Genomic DNA, 22,805 nt, shown 5'->3' on the forward strand with positions numbered 1-22,805 from the left:
AGGCAATAAGGATATTAGGTTAAGGTGTAAGGAATTAGGCAGAGAATCTAGTGTTACCACTGAGAGATATTGAACTGAGCTTGGTATTTGGCAAAGGTTATATATTTGAGAGTTACAATAAAATATGAAAAGCTAATGGAAATGAGTGTACTAATCAGAAACAGTATTGAGAACAAGTCTTAAAGGTCTTTCTTTAAAAAAATGGAGCATACAGTAAATGAGGCAGTTTCATATTATTATATTCTTCATGTATGTACTTTATAGCATTCAATATATATTGTATTCCTCAAAAGGAAGGTAGATGCACATTTAATTAATAACTGAATTGTTTTTGAATAAAATTTATTTGCATAATCTAATGTGAACTATATATTAAACTATAAGGACTACTAATAAATAACTTTTATCGTCAAAAGAAAAATAAAGTTCAGAGCTAAAATCTAGGAATTCTGAATGAATAATAAACATACAAGAGTCAGACTTACATTAAGTTTACACATGATTTTAATAGAAATATGCTAAGATAAACATTCTTTATCTAATATTTTGTCATTGTAAACATTCTAAGTCATTAATATTAAACAAGAATATCAATTTTGAAGTAAATGTTCTTTACTGGTTGTTTAGAAATCAATGATTGTTTGCTACTTATTTTAAACTTTAACTGTATTGCTATTGAAAGTGATCATGAATTATTCTGACATTGAAAATGTCACAAGTATTTAGACAATAAAAGAACAATTATAAACTCTGGACAGAATAGAAAATAAAACTACCTGAAGGCTCTGATGAGTGAATAAAAACAGGGAGAATTTAGAGAAGTTCAGCCTGAAAGGAAGGGACACACATGAATGTATTTCCTGTTTTAGGTCCAAAGTGGCTGAAACATCAACAGGAAATACAGTCGTATTTCTAGAAAGAAGAAACAAGTGAAGGTGCCCCGTCCCGGAGAATCAGGGTCACCAGAAAGTGACCAGAAAACCTGGGGAAGAAAAGAACCATAGAGAGAAACTCCACATTCCGTGTAAGATCGTGTCCTTGTGCAGGAAAAACTGAAAGCAGTCTGATTGGAGATCTGAGCTCCCGGCCATCAAAGGTACGGCAGACTTTTGGTCCAACCTAGACTTTGCTAGACAAAAAACATCAACTCCCTTCAGAGCAATATAAAATAATTCAGAATGCCCACAACACAAGGTTCACAGTATCCAGGAGACAATCCCAAATTACCTGACATATAAAAAGCAGGGTAAATGGAATCATTCTCTCAAGAAAATGAAAAGGAGCAAACACCAAATGACCCAGATGTGGGTTTTAACAGACAAAGACTTCAAAACATTTCTTAATATTTGTAATTGCGGCAAATAAATTAAATATAGAAAATTTCACCAAAGAAATAAAAAATATTTTAAATGGACTATTTAGAATGGAAAAATGCAATCTCTGAAATGAAATATTGAGAAGCAGGGCTTAATGTCAGAAAGGAGATGTCAGAGGAAAGGTTTAGGAAGTTTGAAGATAGATTAATAAAGGTAATATCATCCAACTTGAAGAGAGAAAAAAAATAATGAATAAAATGGTCAGAGCCCCTGAGATGTGTGGCATATTTTTCCCCAGAAGCTTTGGCCATTTTATTCACTCATTTATCTACATATGGATAATTGAAATGCCAAAGAAGAAAAGTGAGAGAATTGAACAAATAAAGTGTTTGTACAAATAATTGCTGAATATCCCCCAAATTAGAGAAAAACATAGATTTAGAGATTCAAGAAGGATAATCCAAACAGAATAAATAGAGACACACACACAACAAGTACCTCAAAGTTAAACTATTAAAAGCCAAAATTAATAGAAATGATTGAATTCAATTAGAAAAATACACATTAAATACCGAGGAACAATTATTATAATGTTCTCTGACTTCTCTGCAGAAACCATGCAGGTCAACAGAGAGTGAAGAAACATTTTTAAGACTAAGGGAAAAAAAGAACAAAGATGAAGTAGATTTAAGTAAAGAAAATCTAAGACAAACTTGATACTGAACCCACACTGAGAGAGAAATGTTAAATAAACTAATTATTATTTAATTAATTATTCCAAAGGAGAATTCTAATCTTAAAGAATGAATAATGAACGTAATAACTGGTAAATATCTGAGTGAATATAAACATATATTTATAAATATATTATTTATTTATATATAAATATATGTTATATATATACCAAATATTTGTATAGGAAACAAATATATATATACCAATCAAAGTAAAGCACACTTTTTGAAACAAATAACAAGGTCGATTCTAAAGTTGGTAAAGAAACAAACTTACAAAAGCACAAATTTGGGAGAAAAACATTACCCAATTTCAAGATGTAAGTTTATAATAATCAAGACTCTGGGTTCACAGACTTGTTCTGAAAGGGAGCAGATGGTAAGTACCTTAGCATTTGCCATCTATGTATATGGTCTTTTCACCATTCCAATGGCAGAGTTCTGCCATTTTAGCATGAAAGCTGCATAGCCGACTTTGTAAACAGATAGGATGGCTCAGTTCTAATAAAATTTTATGAAAATTGGCAGCAGGCCCAATTTCCTTGTGGGTCATAGTTTGCTGACCCTGAACAAGACTGTGGAATTTGTGAAATCCTCAACCTATAGATTGATGGAACAAAATGAAGTCCAGAATAGACCCTCTTATATGGTCAGTTCTCATCAAAGCTGCTAAATCAACTCATTGATGAAAGACGGGTAGTAGTTTCTTGATATAGTTATAATTTGCATTTCCCAAGTAATGATGTTGAATGTCTTTTGTCTTTAAGAAGTTTATTATTAAAGTCTGTTAAAATCTAGTTTGGGTGAAAATTTTAAAAGAGTAGCCGTGCAAAGATTTGATGCAGATGCGGATCAACAGGAACTCATATACTGATGATGAGAATATAAGTTACCCATGGATTTTAGAAAATAATTTGGCAACTTCTTCAAATGTTAAACAAACACATACCATGTAACGCAACAATTTTATCCCTAGTTATTTAGACAAAGGAAATAAGAAAAGTCCAAACAAAGACTTATAAATGAATGTTCACAGGAGATTTATTCATAATAGCCCAGCCTGAAAAAAATCCTGTGAGTATGGATTGATGAATAAACAAACTATGACATCTCTATACAATTAAATAATACCAGCAATAAAATGTAACAAACCTCTGAAACAAGCAACAACAGGGATGAATGTCATAATCACTACACTGACTGAAAGAAGTCAGATATATATAAAATTTTAGAAAATGCCGTCTAATCTATAGTGATCAAAAAACAGTCACTACTTGCTTATGATCGGGGATGGAGGGAATGGTGGACTATATTAAGGAATAAGGGTTCTTTTAGGGATCATAGAAATGTTTTATATTTTGATTCTGGTGGTGGATTTATAGAAGTACATAATTTTAAAATCTCATCACATTTTTAATGTTAAATGTAGGCAGTTTACCATAGGCAATTCATATCTCAATGAAGTTCATATAAGTGAAAATTGCATAATAAATATACTATTATATTATTTACATGTAAATCTAATTTAGGAAGATGTTTGTAATGTAACAATGCAATATAAAGGACTCTTTTTGTAGTTAATGCTGTTTTAGTATTTGAAAGAACTTTTTGTGGAATAACAGCCCAACAACTTATAGTGAGGTGAACTCCATCATGCTAAACTTCTGAGACTGGCCTCGTGTATTGATTTCATTGGTAACAAAGAATGTCCATTTTTGTAACAATCTGAGTCCATTCAGTAACAGAACTCACACAGTAGTTTGAAAAAGGAACATTTAATATAAAGATTAGACTACCGTTAACTAGTAACATGATTTCCTACTAGGATAAAGAGAATTCTGGGGAACATAAGAATAGCAGTTGTAGGAATAAGGAGTAACAGAATCTGATGGTAAGAATATCCTTACTTCATTACCTTAAACGGCAGATAAAACAACAGAGTCATATGCCAAATATGAATAAACAAAGCACGGTCTGATTTGATCGTACGTGGAATTTTACCTTAATGGATTAACAGCTGGTCTTAATTCTTTACCTATTGCTTTGCCAGAAGCAGAACAGATAGACATTTGATAATAGTGTCTGACTTACACATTTAAGCACAAACGCCTTGCTTTCTAGTTTTCCTACTTAAGGCTGATTCCATTCTCCTACGCAGTCTTTCCAGAATTTTTTATTATTTTTCTCAAAGAAAAAAGACATTTTTGGTTGGACACTATTTTATATTCTACAGAATAGTTATTTGCTTTCCTGTGGTTACAGACTCACAGCTGTCCTCAAGAGATCGTCTAATATGATCTCACGTCCTTACATCATATATCTGATTCTATTAAATTTTTACAGCACAACAGTAGTTCTTATTCCGTAACAGTTAAGTCCCCTAAATGGGTTCCCTATTTCCAGTACTCTGTTTTATCTTAAACCTTGCCTCTCATAATCTAATTTATGTATGTTATTAGACATTATTGTTTCATTGGGATCAATATTTGGCTGGTTAAGGTAGAGCACCGACTCCAGCAGAAGAGCATTAACAAAATTATACTATATATCATTAACATTGTTTTTTAATTTAAAACATAAAAAGTACATTCATTCAGTAATCTATTATGTAGAGCCAATTTTCCCATAGGTATAATCTTAATAATGACTAACATTTGTCATCGTTCATTTAAATTGTACACCCACGGGACATCATCTACAATATTTAGTTGAGCTCTCTAAGCTCAGAATAATTCTAAAGACAATGGCAAATTAATCTGAATTCATTATCATTTACAAAACTTACAGAATTTCAAATAAATAGTATTCTTTCACTTTTCACTCCTTCCATTGGCTTATATAATACATGCTACATACCTCCTTTATTGTACTTCACAGACACTGTTGTTTTTTGGTTTTTGGTTTTTTTTTTTACACATTGAAAGTTTTTGGCATTGACCATTTTTCCAACAGCATTGGCTCATCGTCTCTGTGTCAGATTTTGGTAATTCTCAAAATATTTCAACCTTACTTGTTACGGTCATCTGTGATCAGCCCTCTCGCAAGGTGTCCCACCAGTGGTGGAGCCCTACAACTTACCCTCTCATTCCTCCAGCTCTTAGAAAACGCAGATGAGACCTATTGCATTGATAACAAGGCCCATCTGCTATGGAACCCTCAAGCTGACCACACCACCTGTGCTCCTCGGGCCAGCTCAATGCTGATCTGTGTGAGCTGGATGTGAACAGGGGGCTCTTCCCTTGCCTGCCTTTCTTCATGCCCATCTTCACCCCACTGACCAGCAGGGGAGCCAGCAGTACCGGGTCTTCAAGGTGCCAGGGCTTACCCAGCAGATGTTCCACTCCAAGAACATCATGGCCGCCTACGACCCCGCTATGGTCCTACCTGACTGTGGCTGCCAAGTTCGAAGGCTGTTTGTCCGTGCAGGAGGTGGCATGAGCACGTGCCTAACTCCGAAACAAGAACAGGAGCTGCTCTTTACAAAACAGAAATAGGTCCACAGACATAGAAAACAAACTTATGTTTACAAGGGGAAAGAAAGGTGAGGGATAAATTAGGAATTTGGGATTAGAATATTCTCAGTACTATATATAAAACAGATAAACAACAAGGACCTACTGTATAGCACAGGGGACTATATCTAATGTCTTGTAATAACCTATAGTGGAAAAGAATCTGAAAAAGAATATATACATAAATACGTATATATATATATGTTTATATATATATATATGTGATTCACTTTTCTATACACCTGAAACATTGTAAACCAACTATACTTCAATAAAAAAAATAAAATAGAAAGAAAGAACAGCAGCTATTTTGTCAAGTAGATCCCCAACTATGTGAAAGCAGCTGTCTATGACATCCCACCCCAGGGGCTAAGAAAGTCCACCACCTTCATTGGCAACAGCCCGGCCACCCAGGAGCTGTTCACGCGCATCTCTGAGCAGTTCACAATCATGTCGAGAGCAAGGCCTTCCTGTACTGGTGCTCAGATGAGGACTGGATGAGATGAAGGTCACCCAGGCTGAGAGCAGCCTGAACGACCTGCTGTCCAAGTACTAGTCGTACCAGGATGCCATAACCAAGGACAGGGCCAAGCTGTCTTATTTTAGGAAATACCACAACCATCCCAACCTTCAGCAACCACCACCCTGATCAGCCAGCAGCCATCAACATCAAGGCAACAGGCTCCACCAGCAAAAAGATTATGAGTCACTGAGAGCTCAGATGATGGTTAGCATTTTTAGCAAAGTATTTTTAAATGATGATATCTACATTGCTTTTTCAGACATAACACTACTGCAGTTAGACTGTAGACTGCACTTGTCCTATAGTAGTGTAAACATAACTTTTATATGCACTGAACCCAAGAAATTTGTGTGACTCACTTTATTGTTGGCTTTATTTTATTGCAGTGCTCTGGAACCAAACCTGCAACATTTCCAGTGTATGCCTGTACTTCTTTAAATTATTTTGTGCTATTGTAAGTAAAACTAACATAAATAAATCAAACAAAATAAAATCATAGTGAGCATATATTTCATCCGATAAAGTTGTTCCTTAGCATACTAGTGAATAACCTAGTAATGTCAGCATTAAGTATCAGTCAATATGGTAAACAGATTAATGGTGGTAAAATGACAAAGTCTTTTGAGTTAAAATTGTTTTTCAGAGTTTCTACTTACTTACTCTTCCTGTTCTAATATACAGTAACAAAACTGATCACTTACATATTTAATGAATCTCTGCAAATATGTGCAATACAAAGACATGCACCATGTTTTATTGAAAAAAAGTACCAACTTCAGAAATACTTACTCAACCATACATCTATTTAGTCATTTACTCAACCATGGATTTAATCTCTTCTTTCACACTGGGCACTGTGCTAATGCTTGTATACAGAAGGACAGAAGAGTTCAAAGCCTGAGTGGACTCAAGTCCAGCTTTTCTTACTACGTGAGTGATTTGGAAAAAAAAGTCACTTTCTTATTCTAATTGTCAATGTTTTCTTCTGTAAGATAGAAAGTATACATTGATCTGATGAAAACTAAATGAGTTAGTACAGGGATGAAACTCACACAAACATTAATATAAATAATTGTTGACAGTACTTGTTTTTATCAACACACAGTTTTTAAAAATGATGCTTATTGTAGGTAAGAAAAAAGAGAGAGAAATGAAAAGTGAGAGATAAGTAACCATAACTTCAAACCGTATGCAAGCTTGGGAGACACTGACCAAATAAGAGTAAGTAGACCAGTCTCGAGGTTTCTGAAGGAGAAAGGGGGAGTCAGTATAAACTGCCCTGATAAGCATTTTGTTAGTTTGTTTGACTCTGTTTCCTTTCTCAGATATGGAATAATTATGAAAGAGGTAAAGTCATCAGCACTGAAGAGAGAAATCATAAAATCTCCTTAGACACATAAAATGAGGATCCCATTAAGGTGAGCTAGGAAAATATTACTTAAGACAAACCAGTGTTTATCCATGAAAACTTCCAAGGCACTGCAAGCGTGCATGGTCTTGACTATAAAGGGTTAATTATCACAGACCTCCTTTTTATATTCTTCTCTGAAAAACATCCCCTCCTTTTATAAAACACATGATCATCCATGTCATTGGGATACGGAAAGAATGGATATCTAAATCCCCAGATAAGTTGAAATTTAATTTTTAGGTAAAAGAACTTCACATTGATTTTAGTTCCTGTAATACTAAAGTGAACTATTTTTGTTTCCAAATTAACCTCTCAATGTAAACCCTCCGATAAAATGCTAATTTATAAGAAGATACATTCATACCTCTTACTAAAAGTATACCCTGAATCTTCACCAAGAATTTCTCTTCTGTGATTTATTTTATTTTCTTCAATTTTAAGTTTTACGGTCAAAGTTTTGGAACTTTAGTGTCTTTCATGATTTTTAAGCTAGTATTTTACACTTAGAAAATAATTTTATCCTACTATGTCCATAACAAATGATGTTGGGCTACTATGAACCAAGCCAAGTGTAGCTGAGGCAAGAATTGGACATTATTGGGTAAATTTTGCACATATCATGTTTGGCAGGAATGTATTTATGTGGAGGCAGTAATTAAATCTAGAAAATGGATTAATACATTTATTAAACAAATATTTATAGACAAGTATCCATGTGTCAGGCACTTTGCTACACACTGGGGATAAAGCAGAGAATAAAGTGTAAAAAAGTCTCTGCCCTTAAAGTGCTGCAGAGATATTTTATTTTTATTATCTTATGAATCTGGGTTTATAAGTAATAAGAAATCAGGAGATTGGGTATAGAAAGTTTGAGTGAGTTTTAGGTGATTTAAACCAATCTTATGCAAAGCGAGCTTATGCAGGAAGGAGCAGACAGGAGTCTAAATCAAATAAACATCACAGTCAGCACCTAAAGATTATCCATGATGGAGCCCGATAAAGGGGGAATGAGTTCTGTACCAACAGGAATAATGTACTTGGGGGAAGTAAGGAACACTAGATGGCCTGTGCCATCAGTGGATGAAAATGTAGAGCAAAGCATGGCTTACTGTGAAGCTTCCTAGATGTTTGAAGCAGCTGTCTGGCAAGGGGACGGTCAGGTTGGCATGCTTAAAAGTGGAGTAAAAAACTTGTACACATTCTTCCTTCAAGCCAACTTTTAGAAATCAGTTATTCTAGATAGTTTACTTCTTCGCTGAGGAGAAGGAACTTTTGATTTAGTTTTAATTGCCATTATAGAAAATAGTAAAATCTGCCAACTCTATGTTTTCTACTGAGTTATCAATGACATGGTACAAGTATTTATTTCTTCCTTGTGTCAGAGAAGGTTAAAATCACTAAGAAAGCCTATTCATCCCTGAAAAACTACAGTTAAATCACAGGAAGCATGGCCTTGGGGCTTCTAGGGTAAGGCAAGGTTCACTTTGTCCTTCAGATTGTTGCTTTTGTACTGTACAGACATGACGTTTTGGTTGGAATTTGTGTTTGACAGGTCTGTAATGTAATTTTCCAGAATGTGTTGAAGTGGAACCAAATTGACTTCATTCAGTAGATTTTCTGCCTGATGGAACATACCATTACTATTCTATTTATTTTTACAACCAATGAAAAAATGGATTATTTCAATTTGTGAAGTTCTTTTACACATAATTTTCCAAAAGATAAAGATCATATAGCAATCCCTATATTTGTTCATGATTGAGCATTGATTGACTCTGATCTGTAAGAAATTCCCTATGTTGAGTTATATTTTGGCATTACTTGTCCTAGCAGTTAACAAGTAGTATATTGGCTCAAGGAATATATATGAATAGAGGGAGAATTCTGTGGAATGATTTAAAGGGGGTTCATGTAAAAGTCATCCATAAGTACAGAGAATGAAAAAGGGATTTTACAATATAAAACCAATTCACAATCTGAGAGGAGAAATGATACTGAGTCAAATATGGGCGCCAAGTGAAAAAGCACTGGGGTCTTGCGACACAGGCCTTTTGGGAATAAGAAGCAGAGATAAGGCTGAGGGTATTGGAGCTCAGAGATCAAGTATAGGTCATGCTGTCATCAGAGGGACACCTAGGTTTTTCTGGCCAGGAATGTAACACAGAAAAGAAAAGATTTATAGGTTTTAGGTATTGGAGTAAAAAAGTTAAGCCAGACATGATTTTTTAAACACTAGCTAACATGAAATTAGAATTTTAAAGTCAAATATTATTTAACTTTTTCCATCAGATTAATCAAGGTTACCCTTGTGACTGTAGGGAAACTATGACAACTTGAAAAAGAGGCTACTACTGGACATTATTGCAATTTTTAAATGTTTTTCTAAGTGTTTTTTTTTTTTTTTTTTTGCTGCATGTCTCTGTTCCATTAATAAAAGGCGGGAAATCTATCTCTTGACATTCAAATGTAACTTTAATCAATCTATTTAGCATAGTGAACTTGAGAATAAAATAAATAAAATACTTTATTAATATAAGAGAAACCTAAAAAACAGTGAATTTTTGATATTAAATGTATAAAAAGTTCTTATTTGCTTTTGTTCTCTACTTTTCAACATGAAGATATTGTATGCAGATAGAAATCATGATGCTGAAATCATAGGTAGGTTATGCAAGAAAATGGAAATCTTAGAACTTCAGCATAAAAGGCCATCATATAACATAAGACTAATTATTTTTTATAGTAGGAGCACATGCATAAAGTGTTCAAACAAAGGGTATTATGAATCAGGTACCTGACTATATCCTGTGGCACCAGACTGTACAGTTAATCCAGCTTTTTAAAAATTTTCCATTAATTTTTCTGCCGGTCTCCAGGAAGCTTAGACTAATATGATAAGAACCTCCTGGTACTTCTCAAGCCTATCATAATCAGCAGGAAATCATTCATGTGAGGTTATTTGAAAATGAAGCAAGCATAAACTTCTGGGCTCTGGGTCTTTTAAAGAGAATATGAAACATTCACTTTGATTCAGTCAGAGCTGACTTTGCTTCCTCCTTCTCACTGATGCTTTATATATAAATCTCTATCTCAGCTTGCCCAGGCCTGTGAAAGTTGCCTGACCTTTCTGCCTTAGCTTCCCTCCCTATGGTTCAGCCTCTTCTTTTGCTGGACTGTAATGAGAGAACTTGGCTGATGCCTCTTATCAATCAACAGTCCATTGCATGTGGTTTCCATAGGAATTAAATGAGATAATACACATAGGGGCTTAGCATATTGCCAGTATGATACATTTTATAGTTAAATGCTCTTTCCATACCCTAAAATTTTAAAGTAAAATTTAAATTTCTTATGCTACACAACAATTCCACACCTAGATCTCTACATAAGGGAAATGAAAACTATGTTTACATAACCACATGCATGCAAATATTCATAACAGTGTTACCCATAATAGCCAAAAGCTGGAAATATCTACATTTCCATCAACTGGTGAATGAAAAAATATGTATACTGGCTGTATATTTTGTCCCATAAATCCATGTCCATTTGGAACCTTGGAATATGGCCTTATTTGGAGGTATTCGCAGATGTAATTAGTTTAACAAGGTCATGTTGAATTAAGTTGGATCCTAATCCAATGATTGGTATTTTCATACTAAAAGAAAATAGAGGAAAAACATAGACAAAAAGGAAGAACCTCATGTGACGATGGAGACAGAGATTGGAGTGATGTCTTTACAAACCCTGGAACACCAGGGATTTCTGGCAATCACCAGAAGTTAGGCAACATCACTAATCATTAGAGAAATGCAAATCAAAACTACAATGCGGTATCACCTCAGACCAGTCAGAATGGCCATCATCAAAAAATCTACAAACAGTAAATGCTGGAGAGGTTGTGTAGAAAAGGGAACCCTGTTGCACTGTTGGTGGGAATGTAAATTGATACAGCCACTATGGAGAACAGTATGGAGGTTCCTTAAAAAACTAAAAAGAGAACTACCATACGACCCAGCAATCCCACTACTGGGCATATACCCTGAGAAAACCATAACTCAAAAAGAGTCATGTACCAAAATGTTCATTGCAGCTCTACTTACAATAGCCAGGACATGGAAGCAACCTAAGTGTCCATTGACAGATGAATGGATAAAGAAGATGTGGCACATGTATACAATGGAATATTACTCAGCCAAATAAAGAAATAAATTTGAGTTATTTGTAGTGAGGTGCATAGACCTAGAGTCTGTCATACAGTGTGAAGTAAGTCAGAAAGTGAAAGACAAATACTGTATGCTAACACACATATATGGAATCTAAAGAAAAATGGTTGTGAAAAACCTAAGGGCAGGACAGGAATAAAGACATAGAGAATGGGCTTAAGGACACAGGGAGGGGGAAGGGTAAGCTGAGACGAAATGAGAGAGTAGCATGGACTACTATATACTACCAAACGTAAAATAGCTAGCTAGTGGGAAGCAGCCGCATAGCACCAGGAGGTCAGCTCGGTGCTTTGTGACCACCTAGAGGGGTGGGATAGGGAGGGTGGGAGGGAGACACAAGATGGAGGGGATATGCGGATATGTATACGTATAGCTGATTCTCTTTGTTATGCAGCAGAAACTAACACAACAATGTAAAGCAATTATACTCCAAAAAAGATGTTAAAAAAAATTAACCCCACAAAAACAACAAAAAATATCCACTATATTTGAGTAGTTTCTCAAAAACAAAAGCATAATGAAATAGTTTAAAATAGGACATTTCATTAGAAACTGTCAATGAACTGAGAAAGCTGCCTAAGTGATTAAATAAACATAAACATGTAGTTCATATACACTTGGATTTAAAAAAGTAACTCTAATATGCATATAATTAAATCATTCAAGTTGATTATATTTTAATAAGTAACACTTCATTTTACAATGCTTATGCAGTATCATATGAGAAGACTCTCTTTTCTCACTTAGTTTACAAATATGTCCTTTTGCATTTATTTCAAATTTTGCAGGCTGCAATTTAGAAAATATTTAAGAAACAGTAATGCAAGACCCAAGTAAACTAATTCTAAAGACTATATTAGTTCTGTTTAAGGCTCTCACCCTTATTCACTGTGTTCTATGTTTTCTGCATTTCATTTTCCTTACCTTTCTCTCCTTTTTCTTTGTCTTTCCAAGGATTAAATAAGTAAAGTTCTTTAAAATAAAAGCAACAATGTATCTATTATTGATCCATCCCGATCATTATTCTCCCTTTTCCAGTCACTAGCGATTACAATGTTGTATGTTATTTATGTTTAGGAACAAAGCCGTAATAAGCATTGTACATTTTAGTTTCATTATCAAGAACCTGAATATTAAATGGCAAAAGCAGGCACAGCATGGATCTACAAGTGTGGTGTGCGATATCTTTCATATGCTTTGTCTTTACACTTGTGAATTGGATAAATGCAGCCATACGTGTTTTTGACAGCTAATTAAACATGAATATGTGCAATTATATGCCAGTTTATCACCACTATTTGTGGAAATAAGATGGGGTTTTTATAATTTGTACTGAAATACTTTAACTTCTGTTACTTTACAAACCTGATTTTATGATACCTACTGAAACATTCAAATTGAAATTTCCATTGTGTGTGTGGGGGTTATATACGTATATATTTATTACTTTTTTTTCTTTTTTTTTTAACTATTAGGTTTCTATTTAAAAAAAATTTCCTTCTTCTCATGTACCCCTCCCGCGTGTGTCCTCTACTTTCAAGTTTCTTTCCGTCCCCTCGGTAAGTTCCTCTCTTTTGATGGCAAACTCCGTCCTGAAAGCACATTTTTATAAATCTCATATAATGCCAAATCTGTGAGAAGCAAATAATGTTAGTTTGGAAATAAGTTTGAAGGCCTTGGCTTTTTCATTATTTTTAGCTTTTGTCTTTTGTAAAAATTCTTAGGGAAATAACACACTGTAGGGCTTTTAAAATACTTAGATTCGTGAGAAAACATATGCTCTTACTAAATTGGCATGCCATTATCTTGAGTTAGTCACAGAGACCAGGAGTAATTAGTCAGCCTCTGAGTTATGATGGAAGACGATGTGTCCCAGAATGATATATGTATCAAAATATAGCCTAAACTAAGCCCAAATTCAACAAAATATCTTGGATTTCAAACAGCCTATACTTTTAACTGTGTTCTTCCATCCTGCTTTCCCCTATAAAGTTGATCATAAAATATGAGAAAAATGTAGGGAACATAAGGTGATCATAAAAAGAGGAGTAGGGATTTAAAATGGGGAATCAATTAGGACCACAAAAATGTATAAGTCCAGTATAAACAAACAATGGGCCATAGATCTGGCTGTAAGCTTTGGAAATTAAAATGAAATGAGGAATTAAGTAGATTGATATTGCACAATAACAACAAAATAGAAACAAACCAATTGCTCATCTTAAGGTGAAAAATTAATTTTATCCCAAAGTTCCCTGTAAAAATGACACCACTGTAATTAGCAATGCCTTTAAAAGCAGGATTATAGTAAACATCGAAGTTTTTCTTCTAACTTCCCTCAAAAAAATGTTAATGAGACTCATGTTCCGTAAAAACATTTCCAAAGGGCAATCATAAATGACAAAATCTAAGCTCTCTGTTGGCCTGGTTAAATTACAATGTAGATGTTTACTGAATATTTTTCAAACATTTCTTTATAAATACCATTATTTCTCAAAACTGTACGTCCTATATAAATGTGTTAACAATAAATTGCTAATATCCTAAACTAATTTTGGTTAAAGAGTTTCCAGAATTGCCTTTGGGAAACCACCCATTTGATCTGCATGCTTTTCCCCATCCTGCTGTTACCCTGGAGGGCAGTAATGGGTCCTAACCACTCAGTGTAGAGAGATCCAAACAGGCATGTTTTCTAAGCAAAGACCATGAGAAATTGAGATGTTTGCTGAGACTTTTGAGACAGAGTTGTATTCTTTCTTTAAAAGACAAATTTAGATGTGTATCTTTTTGGCATTCTGCCACAAATTGTTGTTACCACTGTATAGCACCTGAACATGACTCCATCGCAATGTAGGACAGCATCACATGGGTTCTGATGTTACGTGTGAGTGGTAGTCGAGTAGAAACAGGGAGCAGACTACTGGTAACTTACTGTTATTTAACTATGCCATTTTGTCTAAGTCAGATTTGTTGTATTTTCTATTAATTTATGTTTAAATGTTCCATACTTATAAAGTAGTATATACACAGGGATAAAAATTTAAAGGGTAAAAAATGGTATCAGGGTACAAAGTAAATATTTTTCTATTCCTGACTCTGAAGATGAACAGAGTCAATTTACCACTGCAGAGGTGGAAATTGTTAAGGGTGCCTGTGTGCTTCCAGAAATATTCTATGCATACACAAGACAATATGTTTAAAATTCCTTTATTTACTACACAAGTAGTAGCATATTCCTCACCCTTTTCTACTTAATTATTTCACCAAAAAATGTATCTTGGAAATTCCTCCATATTAAAAGGACTGTCTCTTTTGTTTAATGACTTTATGATTTATATAACTAATCCTCCAGAAAAATCTGGTTGAATTGATCTAATCTTTTACCACTATATATAATGATGCAATAAATAACCATGTATATGTTTTGTTCGGTTTTTTGTACCGTTGCAAATATAAGTATATATGTGTATGTACACACACACTCACAAATGCAAAATTGTCACCACAGTGATTGTACTAATTTACTTTTCTACCAACAGTGTATGAAAATATTGATTCCCCCCCAGATCTCCTGACATAGTGTGTTATCCACCTTTGGAAACTTGGATCACCTGAGGGATTAAAAACTAATCTACGTGGCTAATTATTAGAGAAATGAGAATCAAACTACAATGAGATGTCACCTCATAGCAGTGAGAATGGCCATCATCAAAAAGTCTACAAACAATAAATTCTGGAGAGGGTGTGGAGAAAAGGGAACCCTCTTACACTCTTGGTGGGAATGTAAATTGATACAGCCACTGTGGAGAACAGTATGGAGGGTCCTTAAGAAACTAAAAATAGAGCTATCATATGACCCAGCAATCCCACTCCTGGGCGTATCTCTGGAGAAAAACATGGTTCGAAAGGATACATGCACCCCAATATTCATTGCAGCACTGTTTACAGTAGCCAAGACATGGAAGCAACCTAAATGTCCGTCAACAGATGAATGGAGAAAGAGGATGTGGTACACATATACAGTGGAACATTACTCAGCCATTAAAACAAATGAAATAATGTTGTTTGCAGCAACATGGATGGACCAGGTGATTATCATACTAAGTGAAGTAAGTCAGACAGAGAATGGCAAGTATCATATGATATCGCTTATATGTGGAATCTAGAAATAATGATACAAATGAACTTATTTACAAAACAGAAACAGACTCACAGACTTAGAGAACGAACTTAAAGTTACCAGGGGGGATGAGTGAGGGGAAGGATAGATTAGGAGTTTGGGGTTGACATGTACACACTGCTATATTTAAAATAGATAACCAACAACGACCTACTGTATAGCACAGAAAACTCTGCTCAATATTCTGTGATAACCTAAATGGGAAAAGAATTTGAAAAAGAACAGATACATGTATATGTATGACTGAATCACTCTGCTGTATGCCTGAAGTCAACACAATATTGTAAATCAACTATACTCCAATATAAAATTAAAAATTTTTTTAAATACATAATAAACTAAAGGACAAAAAATACTAATCTACATTTTTTCTTATTCTAAATAACATTGAATTTTCATTTCAATTTCTTGGTTTGTGAGCTAACTTCACATCCTTTGTCAAATTTCTTTGGATTGTTAATCTTTATTATTATTTTTTTCTTATTTTTTAACTGGTTGTGGAAATCAGTCCTTTGTTATAAGTTGCAAGTTTTCACAAGTTTTGTATTTGTTTCTTCATTTTGTATATGCATTTTTTCTTCATGAAAGTTTTAAAATTTTGATTTATTTAAAGTTACCATCCTTTGTTTTATATCTTTGTGTGTGTATGTTTGCAATTTATAACATATATTTGAAAGTCTTTTCCATCCCAAGATTACTAAGAAATTGTATAAGATTATCATTTCTTTTTTGGACATTTATATCTTTGATATACCTGGAAATAATTTTAGTAAAAGGTGGGAGTTATGGCTCAACTTATTTTCCCAGAAGACTAATCAGTAATTAACACTATTTTAAAAAATTTCCACTTATACCTCATGGGTATGAAATGCTACTTACCCCTTCTTTTTTAATTTCTTTTTCATGTTATGGTAACACCATGTTGCTTTAATTATTTCAGTAGTATTAGATGATATTTATTACCTAGCAAGTGTCATTCCTACATCATCTATTATTACTATTTTTGTTGTATTTTTTCTTATTTCTACTTCGCATTTTATTTATAAACTTTAAAATCAACTAGTCTACTTCCCCTTTAAGTGGGAAAAAGTGTGAGTTTTTTTTTTAATTTCTTAATGTATAGACTAATTTCAGAGACTTCACTTATTTTTGTAGGTCTTTATCTTTTCCCAGCAATATGGTAGAATCTTCTCTTTTCGTTTAAATATCCCTTCTGTTCCACAGAGTCACATTTTAAAGTCTCTTTATACCTCTATTACAAATGTCTTAGTTTTATTAGATATTTTAACATTTATTCTATTATGAAAAAACATTGTGGTAGGCATAATTCGAAGATGATCCACAGTTATCTTCTACTTGTGTAATCCTTTCTACATTTTTGTGGAAGCTGTGAATTTGATGATTCAAATGATTATACCTACCATGACTATATGACATTATTTGGCTAAAGGGAGATGATCCTGGGTAGACCTGGTTTATCAGATGAGCCCTTTAAAAGCAGAGTTTCCTCCTGGTGGTCATAGGAGAGAAAGACAGATATGGGAAACACCAGAAGGATTTGACATTCTGTTGCTGGCTTGAAGATGGAAGATGAACAGGGTCATCGGGTAATATCCCGAGGGTCATCCCTAGGGACTGAGAGTGGTCCTGGGCCTACAGCCAGCAAAGCAACAGAGACTTCAATGGGACAACCTCAAGGAACAAACTCTGCTAATAACAGGCATGAGCTTGGATAAGGATCTTGAGCTTCAAATAAGAAGGCATCAAGCTGACAGCTTGATTTCTGTGCGAGCAAAGAACCGAATCATGCTGTGCCGGACTGACGAACAGAACTGTATACTAATACATTAGTGCTGTTATAAGCCACTCAATTCTTGTTAATTTTTTATGCTTCAATAGAAAACTAATGCAGGCACATCCATCATTTTATCTTCTAACAGCTTGTTATTAGTTACTTATTTTCATACTCTATTTTTGTGCTAAATGATCTCATTTCATAATTAGCCAAAAATATCAGTTTCTGTGGTTTAGTTTTTCAGGCAAGCAAATATATCACCTGCAAATAAAAATGAATTTACCTTTTCTTTTTCTTTTTTTTAAATGTTTTCTAAATAAAAAGCTCAGAAATCAGTGTTTATTAATTTTACATTTGCTAAAAGCAATTTATCAAGAGAGAAGATTAAAAGGCAAATTAAAACTTAAGTCCCATCATACCGATGTAATAAAGTTTGCCTTGTCATAAAGTATTCCTAAAAGCTTCAGAAGTATGAAAACATATTCAAAAGGCTGATGCTTATATGCCTTTGGTAACATTAAGATGCATTTGATTACACTTAATACATAATTTTTTATGTATTACAATCATGTCTTCTAAATTAAAAGTTCCCTGGTTTGCAAAAAGTTTAGATATTCATTCATTCTTCTGGTATGTCCTTTTTAGAAATGCAATTTAAATAAATGTTCCAGACAGTTGATTTCTTAATTTCAATTTCTCTGCCTTTTATTTTACATTTAAAAATATTTTCCCCTGCTCAATATTTTTGGCCGTTATTACAAAATAATGCTACCTTATAAAAGAAATTGCAGACATTCTTATAGCAGACACTGCTGTCACACCTATCTATGTTTTTGTTTGTTTGTTTGTTTTTAACTGGGATCACCCAAAACTCTCTGCTTGACAGCTATTTTCTGCTGCAGAAATAGCTACAGTCATTATATAGAACATGGCATAACTGTTGAGGATGATTACTACTTTCCTATTGCTACTATAAAAGATTACCTCAAATTTAGCAGCTTAACCAATACAAATGTATTATCTTATAGTTCTGTAGGTAGAGATCTGACACAGTCTCACTGGGCTAAAAAGCAATGTGTTGGCAAGATCATGTTCCTTTGTGGAGACTAAAGGACAATCTATTTCCTTGCCTTTCCAACTGGTGGAGGCAGCCCACATCCTTAGTTTATGCCTTCTTTGCTCCATATTCAAACCCAAAACAGTGGGTTATATTCTTCTCATAACAGATCACTCTAACCTGATGCTCTTCTTCTGCCTCCTTCTACTGGTTTTAAAGTCTCTGATGATTACACTGGATCCAGGTGGATGACCAAGGATAATCTTATTTTTTTTAATACATATTTATTGGAGTATAATTGCTTTACAATGCTGTGTTCATTTCTGTTGTACAATAAAGTGAATCAGCCATATGCACACATATATCCCCATATCCTCTCCCTCTTGAGCCTCCCTCCCACCCTCCCTATCCTACCCATCACAAAGCACCAAACTGATCTCCCTGTGCAATGCTGCTGCTTCCCACTAGCTATCCATTTTGCATTCGGTAGTGTATATATGTCCATGCTACTCTCTCACTTCACCACAGCTTCCCCCTCCCACCCCGTGTCCTCAAGTCCATTCTCTACATCTACGTCTTTATTCCTGCTCTGTCAGTAGGTTCATCAGTACAATTTTTTTTTTTTTTTAGATTCCATATATATATATGTTAGCATACGGTATTTGTTTTTCTCTTTCTGACTTACTTCACTCTGTATGACAGACTCGAGGTCCATCCACCTCACTACAAGCAACTCAATTTCATTTCTTTTTATGGCTGAGTAGTATTCCACTGTATACATAGCCTTTGCCAAAGGCTATGTATCCCCAGTTTAATAAACCCTGAAAACAATAAACCTGTCTTCTTGTTTCCAGATCACACTGATTATTTTCTAGGATCTATTTCTAATTTAGGACAATGATTTGATTTAATATTCTATTTTTTCATGAGATTTCTTTTTTAGCAAAGAGCTAATTAATTGAGCAACACAGTAAAGTGAAACAATTTTCCTTTAAACAATTTTTTTAAACCAAAAAAAAAGTAACAAGTAGAATCTTGATAAACAAATGGATCATTTACAAAACCCCATTTTTATGTCATGTAGAGTATTCAAGTCAATGGCCAACAATGTGAAAATATATAATATTAACTAATTAATTATATTTTATATATAACTAATATGTATTTTATATAAATATATTATAAACAGTGGCATACATTAAAGAATGATGCATTTATCTTCCAGAGTTTTAAATTTATCATTTAATGGATTACGTTATTGTTTTTCAATTTTCTGAAAGAAAAGTTTTAGTCATTATTAGGAACTAATGTAAAACATGCCCACAAGACATGAAGAAAAATTAAATTTCAATCATTATTGTACATTTTTTCAAAAATCAAAAATTCTTTCAGATGATATCAACAAAAATCTCTTGCCCTTCTCTGGCATGTTAGTCTAGAGTTGATGATATATTATTCCTAAAGTTGATAAATACTATAAGCTAAATGAGGCTTAAAGGAAACTAATTATTCTTGTCCCATTCTCTCTTCAAATCTTTCCTTTTTATTATTGACATATTCATCACTTATTACAGAAACAATGAAAATTAAAAATGGAAATGAAATGATACCCAGATTAGCCTACATCTCAGGCTGAATGTAGAAAATCACATATTTCAGGGATTTTCCAGAAAAAAAAATGATAGGTGATGATGGTGATGATGATGATAATATAGACAGATTTATCAATAGATAAATCTGGACACAACAGCCAATGAATAATAGCAGGTGTAACCACTCTCCCCCAGCAACATACTCCATTCATTCTGTTGGAAAGTGAACACAATGACTCAAATGAACAGACCCATTTGGAAAAAAGAATAATAAATTGGAAGCAACACAGTGATCACTGCTGTATCTCTCTGAGCATTTTCTTTTATTTTCTCTAAGTTTACTCTCTGGGAAGTTTCCTCGTATATACTATACTTCATGACCAGAGATGAGCTGGAAACAGAAAAATAACTCTTCAAGAGTCTCTACCTATTGTGTGGTTTACCTTCTATATATATGTTTAGAGATGCCTAAACTTTTCTTAGAATTTGAAAAATTATGGAACATTGCTGAAAAGGCCTGAGGTTCGTTCATTTTGCAACTAAATGTACAGACACACACACATACACACAGAGGATCTCACTACAGGATGCAATAAATAGCTGACAGAATATTTATACATTTTACCTTTCAAGTCTGCTATTGCTGTAACCTTGGTAGACACACAGTTTGATTCCCCACTTATATTAGTTTAAAGTGTATTCAGCTATTTGTACCTCAGAGCAAGGATTGCCAACTCAGCCAAATCCACAGACTGGGGTCTCTCACTTACAACACCCAGGTTATGGTAGCAATTTGTTTCAGTAAGAACATCTGAGGTTCAAAGACTCAAAAAACACCTGAGGTTCCAAACCACAAAGTCAGCATCAAGCTTAGGGTGAGACAACATCAATATTTCCATTGATGATAGGAAAAGAATAACTCCTGTTTTAGGGTGAATTGTCCCAGAAGAGCACCTGAGGCATGGACTTAGGAGCAATTATTTTATTGGCAGGTTATCTTGGGAAATATCAATAGTGCAGAGCTGAAATAGAATGTGTGGGGAAGGAGCCAGAGAGAGTGAGGAAATGACAAATTTACTCAATGGTACCAATGGGAGATATTTGTCAGCATCAGACTTTTCCTACAAAAAGGGAGTGTATGTTGGTTTCCTAACACTCCCATAACATATTACCACAAACACAACATCTTTATACAACACAAAATTATTATCTTACAGTTCTGGAGGTCACATGCCCAAATGAGTTTCACATAACCAAGATACTGGCAGGGCCGTGTTCCTGATTCTGGAGGCCTTGGGGGAGATGTGTTCATTGCCTTTTCCCAGCTTCTGAAGCTGTCTTCATTCCTCTGCTGTGTCCTTCCATCCTCAAAGCAGCAGTAATGTTTGGTCTTTCTTCCATCACTCACTTCTCTGCCTCTCTCTTCCATTTTTAAAGGGCCCTTACCATTACACTGGCTGACCTCGTTAATCCAAGATAATCTCTTTAAGGTCAGCTGATCAGAAACCTTAATTTCAGTTGCAATTTCTCCCTGAAAAGTAACACTATATCAAAAGTTTCCAGGGATTAGGATATGGAAGTCTTGGGATGGACGTGGGGGGTTAATCTGCCTATCACAGTGAGGAAGTTTGGTACCAATTTTCACCGGCCATTATGTTGGGGGCTTCTCTCAAGCATTATGACTCATGTGGCTGAACATGCTCCTGTAGCAAGGTGAGTAGTTCTTATAAGGTCTCAGATGATTGCATTGAGAACAGCATATATGTGACTGCTAAGTTGTGCTGTTGCCTTTTACACTCCTTCATCGCATAACTCAGACCCACCCATGCCTCCACAATAGCGTCTGTTCTGTCATTAACTTATCAAGGCAGTAGTCAGTCAGAATCTCTTAATTAAAAAAAAAAAAAAACTTGCCAAAGAAGAATTAGAGAGAAAAGCTATACCTCTAGACATCATTGCTCTAGTTGGTTCCTAAACTAGAATTTATAAAAACCATCACCTCCCTCCTCTACTACACGTTCTAGATTTCCCCTCACAACCAGCCAGTGTTTGGTCTAGTGCAGGATGCTCTTCTCATGTAGTAACTCATACTTTCATTCCAGAAGAGTTTAGCCTCTGGCTATTGTGCCCTTGTGAGGACATGGTTTCTGTGTTTGTCTGTTAATGATTAATATTGAGCAAGAAACAATAGGAGACATCTACTTAGTGAGTGCCTTGAGTTTTAGATGTAATTCTTCCAGCCCTGGTCATGAAGAATCAATCTCTATCTCCTTATGAAGCTCTCAGTTAATTATTACTGCCTCTATAGTAACTTGCTTCATTGCTTGCCGGTCCAGAGGCATAAAGATTGCAAAATGATTAGGTGACAGTTATAGCTTCAGGTTTAGTAGAAACTTTACTGTTGACCAGAGGTATATCAAAGATGGCAGCATTCTTTCATAGGTTCAGACAAAAAGAGT

The 22,805-nt window shown here is 34.4% G+C and overlaps 1 pseudogene; it reads left to right on the forward strand.

The window, feature by feature from the left end:
• LOC133091863 (tubulin beta chain-like) overlaps positions 1–22,805 on the forward strand; it is a 148,817-nt pseudogene that overhangs the window by 46,655 nt on the left and 79,357 nt on the right.

This window comes from Eubalaena glacialis, chromosome 5 (assembly GCF_028564815.1).
Source record: "Eubalaena glacialis isolate mEubGla1 chromosome 5, mEubGla1.1.hap2.+ XY, whole genome shotgun sequence".
In the NCBI taxonomy this organism is placed as follows: domain Eukaryota; kingdom Metazoa; phylum Chordata; class Mammalia; order Artiodactyla; family Balaenidae; genus Eubalaena; species Eubalaena glacialis.